This window comes from Cupressus sempervirens, chromosome 11 (genome assembly GCF_028749045.1).
Source record: "Cupressus sempervirens isolate cs-2001-9-10 chromosome 11, ASM2874904v1, whole genome shotgun sequence".
In the NCBI taxonomy this organism is placed as follows: domain Eukaryota; kingdom Viridiplantae; phylum Streptophyta; class Pinopsida; order Cupressales; family Cupressaceae; genus Cupressus; species Cupressus sempervirens.
This window is the reverse complement of record NC_143128.1, coordinates 601566781-601575357: the sequence shown is the minus strand read 5'-3', so window position 1 is coordinate 601575357 and position 8577 is coordinate 601566781. Positions and strand designations below refer to the sequence as shown.

The 8577-nt window shown below is 33.2% G+C and overlaps 1 pseudogene; it reads left to right on the top strand.

Moving 5' to 3' along the window:
* The first annotated feature begins 4060 nt into the window (after positions 1–4060).
* LOC149531114 (septin and tuftelin-interacting protein 1 homolog 1-like) overlaps positions 4061–8577 on the top strand; it is a 235465-nt pseudogene continuing 230948 nt past the window's right edge.

The following is an 8577-nucleotide window of genomic DNA, read 5'->3' as shown; positions in this document are numbered from 1 at the left end:
GCTCGTGAGGGTGTCACAATTATGATGCAAACTTTGATGTTGTGATGTTGTCAGGGATAATTGCAAAAAATAAACATGAAAATGACCACAAATTACATTGTCATCACAATTTGACCCCAAATATTGTAGTGTCAACAGGCCAACACATAGAAAATCTTGATTTTCTTGCATGCTAAGGACATCACCCTTACCTATAAGAATCAAAGTTACAATGTTCATGATGGTCTAAAACTTATAATACATAATCTAAGACCTCTATAAAAAAATGCAAACCTATTGGTTTTTTCTAGCTCCACCTGATGTCATATATATATATATATATATATATATATGAATTGAGATTGCATATTGAACTATGGCCTCATCCATCTTCATTGTTCACATGATTAAATTTATTAAATTCTTATTAAAATAACAAAGAAAACAATGTTTATCTATTTCAAGATATATGACTTGAGGATATGGTCACCTATTTCAACCTGGAATATGAAAATGATATGTGTGACAAAATATTCATATTCATGTGGATACGTGTGACAAAATATATCAAAAAAAGGTTCCAGACATGCAAAAGTGACATTATTTTCCCATCTTCTAGTGCATGTCATTTTTCCATCACATCCAAAATAAGATTATGCCACTCTAAATTGAGAATTCATGTGCAGCTGCATTCTATATGCATGGACAATAGGCGGAGCTAAAAAAATGCACCACAATTAAATTTATTTAATAGGTCTATTGAGTTTTTAAAATGATAGACCATCATGAATATTAGAACTTTGTTGCTACAGCTAAGAGAATGTCCTTAAAAAGACAGCACATAGAAAGTCTTGATTTGCTTGCATGTTGAGGACATTACCCTTGGCTATAAGAGTCAAATTTACAATGTGCTTGATGGTCTATCTTAAAATACCTAATTAGAGACCTCTAACAAAAAATGCAAACCTATTGCATTTTTCAGCTCCACCTAATGTGGTATGCATATGAATTGAAATTGCATATTGAACTATGGCCTCTTGCATTTCTTGAAACCCAGAGATTCACACAGTTAGTTGTCATAGGTTAATGTTGAGCTTCACTTAGTTTCAAGAATAGTTTAATATTCTCTAATAATTAGGGCCAACCATGTGAAGGTGGAAGCTCATTCACCTTCCCACCCCAACATCTAATTTCCCTATTAACATCTAAAATCTTTAAGAAAGGACCAATCTTTAAAGTACCTAGAAGTTGGGCTACTCTCAGGGGAAGTCCCATCTTCATTGCTCATGAGAAATTCATTACAATTATTTAGTGCTCCTGTACATCTAACATGGGTACATCCAAGAATGTCCTCATCACCTCCTACATAAAATAAATCCAATATCACAAAATGTCCCCTACAAAAAATAGTTCAAGTGAAATAAAGACATGAAATATGAGTGAGAAAAAGAGGAATTTACTTGCCAATAGGCATTTTCATTGCATCTATGGTCATGATATTTGTTGAGTGTTTTTTATTGTTTTATTATTTGGATTCTAAAATATGTATGCAACTAGATCAATTTTTCTATTGTGTCAAGATCTCTTTGTATACATACATATAGACATACATACATAGACACACACACATATGTGTGTGTATGTACACACATGCACACGCACACATATATATATACATATACATATGTATTTATATGTATATATATACATACATACAAACATATACAAAGATCATAAGGGCATGGCAATGAAATCTAGAAATCACAAGTGCACAACAATCAAATACAGCGATCACAAGGGCACAACAACGAAATCCTAGATCTCCACTAATCTCCACCAATGTTTAGAGTTGTGTGTGTATGTACACGCATGCACACACACATATAAATGTGTATATATACATATATACATACATATACAGAGATCACAAGGGCATGACAACGAAATGTAAAGATTACACGGGCATGACAATCAAATGCAGTGATCACAAGGGCATGACAATGAAATCCTAGATCTCTACTGATCTCCACCAACATTCAAAGCTCTACACCCTCATTCAGAGCTCTCCACCCTCTTTTGTGCACAACTCTCCACAATTGATCAAAAGAAATGGGGAATGATTAATGTAATGTTTTCTTCTTTTTTTTGATAATCCATAATCCACAATCCACAAGATCTTGTTGTATATATACATACATACATACATAGACACACAAATATGTGTGTATGTACTTTTGTACACACATATATACATATACATATGTGTGTGTGTATATGTATATATGTATGTATGTATGTATGTATATCCATACATACATACATACAAATATGCATACATACATACATACATATAAACATACATACATAATCTGCATATGCAATTTTATCACCTTAGAAAACTATATTTGATCCTACTAGCTAAGAACAATTGATTGTTCATTTTATTGTACCTAATCTGATGATAGTTCTACAAGAATTTGTAATCAACCCAGCTAATCAGCAACTAGACCAATTTAACTGGGTTATGGGTTGTTTCTTTCTAAAAATATCTGCTATGATATGTTTTTGTAAAATTTCTTGCAAACTCTACCCATTTTTCTTGGTCTACAATATTTTTGTGCAGGATCTTGAGGTAAGTCACTTGGCACGGGTTGAGTGCATTTAATTGTTTTATTATTTGGATTCTAGAATATGTATGCATCTAGATCAATTTTTATGTTGTGCCAAGATCTCTATGTATACATACATACACACACACACATATGTGTGTGTATATATATATACATTTATATACATAAACATATGTATATATATGTATATACATAAATACATACATAGACATAAATAATAGTAATAAATTTATTGCATCTGCATTTGCTTTGTCATTACTTATAAGACTATTTCAAGGTTAGGAACAACTTCAACATCCTTTGCATGGTTTAGAGGTAATTTCATTGTGGCAGAGGCTTCTGCAAAGGAAAGAGTTTTGTGGTTATGGCATTTACACAGAAGTAGAACTGGCTACTTCAACTCCTTACACTCAACTCTTCATTAAAGTTATTCTTCTAGTAGTGAGAATAGATGCTACAAATTCCTAGGAGCAAAGGGACCCTGAACCCATGTCACATTTTCTAGATATATGGGAGAAGTTACCACCAACTTTAGTACTTCATAACATTCTAGATCATATAGTTATGCCCAAATTAAAAGCAACAGTAGATACTTTTGATCCTCCTAGGGAGACTATGCCAATACATTCATGGTTATATCTTTGGCTTCCACTGTTGGGCTAGTGTATGAAGCCTTTATATCCAACCATTCATTATAAGTAGGCAAATGTGCTTCATGCTTGGCATGCAAGTGATGCATCTACATATGCAATTTTATCACCTTGGAAAACTATATTTGATCCTACTAGCTGGGAACAACTGATTGTTCATTTTATTGTACCTAATCTAATGAAAGTTCTATAGGAATTTGTAATCAAGCTAGCTAATCAGAAACTAGACCAATTTAACTGGTTTATGGCTTGTTTCTTTCTAAAAAAATTATTATGATATGTTTTTGTAAAATTTCTTGCGAACTGTACCCATTTTTCCTAGTCTACATTATTTTTGTGCAAGATCTTGATGTACGTCACTTAGCATGGGTTAGTGAACTTTATTGTTTTATTATTTAGATTCTAGAATATGTATGAAGCTTGATCAATTTTTCTAAATTATGCCAAGATTTCTCTGTATATCTACATTCATACATACATACATAGACACACACATGTGTGTGTGTATGTATATATACAAATATATATACATATACATATGTCTACATACATACATACATACATACATATATATATATATGCATGCATACATATACACATACATACATACATACATACATACATACATACATTTATATCTCCATCTACAACATCAATAGAATTCCCATTTCATATTGATTACTTATTTGGACTACCTTTCTCAGATTGATAAGTTTTGATAGTGGCAAAGAACTAATTATCTTAGTTGTTGATGAGAATCAATGAACATTATTTTAAAGGTTGGGGACATAAAGAGAAGATATGGGTGCAATGAAGGAAATGCCATAATTTATGTTTCATTTATGCCTCTTCATTTTGATTTTTATCAAGGGAAGCCTGTCAATACTAATAGAAAACAACAATGCACTTTCTAAGAGTTTACAATTGTTCAAAAAAATTAATGTTTCATAAGAAAATGCACCTACAGAATTGTTAGCTCAAAAGCAAGAACATACTGTTGAAACAATACAAAAAGTGCTTGAATTGAGAGGTCTACAAGTGAGGGTGTTGACCAATCTTGAAAACTTGAATGCTGAAATGAAAGCTATCAAGGATCAAACACCTATGTTAGAGTTACAACACATTTTGAAGTTGATTTTAGATATGGTAGAGGCAAATATTCAAAAGTTTGAGCAAAATTGAAGGCATGAGAAAGAGTCTATGGCAATATACCAAAAGGAAAAGAAGCAGCTTTACAAAGAGATTGTATGACAGAAATATTAGCTAGACAACGTAGAGGATATTATGGGAGCACTAGATATAATCAAAGAAAGTATTGTGGTAGGTACTATGACATTGGAATCACTTGTAAGTGTCTTTGAGAATTTACAGTCCAAATATTGGGAGGACTACAAGTTGTGCAATTTGTCATGTATTGCATTTGCATTTGCTTTGCCATTGCTTATAAGATTGTTTCAAGGTTGGGAACCACTTCAACATCCTTTGCATGATTTAGAGGTAATGTCATTAGGGTAGAGGCTTCTACAAGGTAATGAGCCTTTTGATTATGGCATTTACTTAGAAGAAAAACTTGCTTCTTCGACTCCTTACACTCAACTCTTTACTGAAATTATTCTTCTAGTGGTGAGAATAATTGCTTAAAATTCTTGGGAGCCAAGGGAACTTGAACCTATGCTACATATTTTGGAGACATGGGAGAAGTTACTACTAGCTTTAGTACTTCATAACATTATGGATCATATAGTGATGCTCAAATTAACAGCAGCATTAGATACTTTGGATCCTTGCAGGGAGATTGTACCAACACATGCATGGTTACATCCTTGGCTTCTATTGTTGGGCCAGTGTATGGAGCCTTTATATCCAACCTTATGTTAATAAGTTGGGGAATGTGATTCATGCCTAGCAAGCAAGTGATGCATTTGCATATGGAATTTTATCACCTTCGAAAATTGTATTTGATCATGCTAACTGGGAACAATTGATTGTTTGTTTTATTGTACCTAATCTGATGACAGTTCTACATGAATTTGTAATCAACCTAGCTAATCAACAACTAGAACAATTTAACTAGATTATGGCTTGTTTCTTTCTAAAAATATCTTCTATGATATGTTTTTGTAAAATTTCTTGCAAACTCTACCCATTTTTCCCAACCTACATTATTTTTTTGCAGGATCTTGAGGCAAGTCACTTATCAAGGGTTGAGTGAGTTTTATTGTTTTATTATTTGGATTTTGGAATATGTATGCAGCTAGATCAATTTTTTTGTTTTGTCATGATCTCTCTATATATATACACACATACATACATACATAAACACAAACATATGTGTGTATGTATATATACACACATATATACATATACATACGTATATACATTAATATATAGACATACATACATACATACATGCATACATACATACATATCTCCATCTACAGAATGAACAAAATTCTTATTTCATATTGATTGTAGAACCAGAATCAGTATGCAAAGAACATTAACAAATGAAGTAAACATTCACAAACCAAAAACTAAATTCACATATATGCTTAGACTAAGAAAGAAAATAAGAAGTGCAAACCTCACAAGAGAAAACACTCCATGCTTTCTTGATTCCGTAGATGTGTCCTTTTGTTGTGGATGTATGCTCAAGATGCTCAAAAGCTGCTTCAATGGAGATGGGTAATGGCAAATTGGTAGCTTTGTGAGCTCTCAATTTGGCATTATAAGGGTATGGTTGATGGCTTTGGTTCTCAAAATAGCATGGTAACTTTAGCTCAAAGATTGTTGATTAAATGGCTTGGGATGGGATTCAATTTATAGGCTAAGGGGTAGAGGGATGGAGGGCTTAGATGCAAGGATGGATGAAGGCTTAAGGAGGGCTAGGATGCACTCAAAGGAGAGCACATGGATTGTGCTTGTTTAGCACCAATGGGAAGGTGACACTTGTCACAAGGAGGATGAGTGTGAGAGGGTAGGGTTAAGGGTTGGTTAAAGTCATGATGAGTGGGGTTGAGTATGTAAGAGGGATGTAAGAGGAATGAGTGTGGAAGATGGATGAGTGTGGAAGATGGGTGTAAGAGTCATGAGTGGGCTTGTAAGAGTCTTTATGTTTTGTAAGAGCACTCATGACTTAGTGGTTGGGTTTTTTTGAGGGGAGACTTTGGTTTGGATTAGGAAAGTCTTAAACTTGTTTAAGGAATGTGACAACATTAGGGGGTGGATTAGGCTTGGGTTTAGGATTAGATTAGGGATGTTAGAGATGTGCAAGTGGATGGCATTAATGAGGGTGGGTGAGTTAGTGGCTAAGCTTGGTTAGTATGGGTGGATGGGGTGGATTAGGCTAAATGGAGGATTAGAGATAGGTTAGGGTTTTTGAATTTGAGGATTTCATTTATCAAATAGATTTATTTAATAAATGGGGATTTTTGGAATTAGATAGAAGAATAGGATTTAATTGATAAATAATAGATTATTTGATTTATCAATTAGGACTATAGATGATTAATTAAATTAATCAACTAGGGGATGACAAAGGATTAATTAAATAGAAATTTAATTAATAATGCCTTTTTAGATAACTAAATAGGATTACTAAAATAGTGTAATCAAATTTAGGTGTCTACATTGATTACTTATTTGGACTATCTTTCTCCCATTGATTAGTTTTGATAGTGGCAAAGAACTAATTCTCTTAGTTGTTTATGAGAACCAATAGACATTATTATCTAGCTTAGGGACATAAAGAGAAGATATGGGTGCAATGAAGGAAATGCCATAATTTGTATTTCATTTATGCCTCTTCATTTTGATTTTGTTATAGGAAGCTTGTCAATGCTAATAGAAAACAACAATGCACATTCTAAGAGTTTACAATTTTTCAACAAAATTAATGGTTTACAAGAAAATACACCTAAAGAATTGTTAGCTCAGAAGCAAGAGCATGGTGTTCAAACAGTATAGAAAGTGCTTGACATGAGAGGTCTACAAGTGAGGGCATTAACCAATATTGAAAACTTAAATGCTAAAATGAAAGTTATCAAGGATCAAACACTTATGCTAGAGTTACAACACAATGTGAAGTTGATTTTAGATATGATAGAGGCAGATATTAATAAGTTTGATCAAAATTTAAGGCACTAGAGAGATTCTATGGCAATATACCAAAAGGATAAGGAGTGGCTTTAGAAAGAGTTTGCACGATAGAAATAATAGCTAGACAACATAGAGGATATTATGGGAGCATTAGATAGAATCCAGAAAGTGTTGTGGTAGGTGTTATGACATTGGAATCACTTGCAAGTGTCTTTGAGAATTTACAGTCCAAATATCAAGAGGACTACAAGTTGTGGAATTTGTCATGTATTGCATCTAGATTTTCTTTTCCATTTCTTATAAGAGTGTTTCAAGGTTTGGAACCACTTCAACATCCTTTGCATGGTTTAGAGGTAATATCCTTGTGGCAGAGGCTTCTACAAGGGAATGAGCCTCATGATTATGGAATTTACACAAATAGAACTTGCTTCTTCAACTCCTTAGACTCAACTCTTCACTGAAGTTATTCTTCCACCAGTGAGAGTAGCTACTACAAATTCCTGGTAGCCAAGGGACCCTAAACCTATGCTACATTTTCTAGGGACATGGGAGAAGTTACTACCAGCTTTAGTACTTCATAACATTCTAGATCATATAGTGATGCCCAAATTAATAGGGCAGTAGATACTTGGGATCCTCGCAGGGAGACTATGCCAATACATGCATGGTTACATCCTTGGTTTCCATTGTTGGGCCAATGTATGGAGCCTTTGTATCTAACCATTTTTTATAAGTTGGGGAATGTTCTTCACACCTAACATGCAATTGATGCATTTGCATGTGCAATTTTATCACCTTGGAAAACTATATTTGATCTTGCTAACTAGGAACATCTGATTGTTCATTTTACTATACCTAATCTAATGATAGATCTACAAGAATTTGTAATCAACCCAACTAATCAGCAACTAGACCTATGTAACTAGTTTATGGCTTATTTCTTTCTAAAAATATTTTCTATGATATGTTTTTGTAAAATTTCTTGTGAACTCTACCCATTTTTCCTAGTCTACATTATTTGTGTGCGGGATTTTGAGGTAAGTCACTTAGCACGAGTTGAGTGAGTTTTATTATATTAATATTTGGATTATGGAATATGTATGTAGTTGGATCAATTTTTTGTTGCACTAAGATGTAATAAGATCCTTAAAAAAGATCTCTCTACGTATATACATACATATATAGACACATGCATGTGTGTGTATGTATATATACATAAA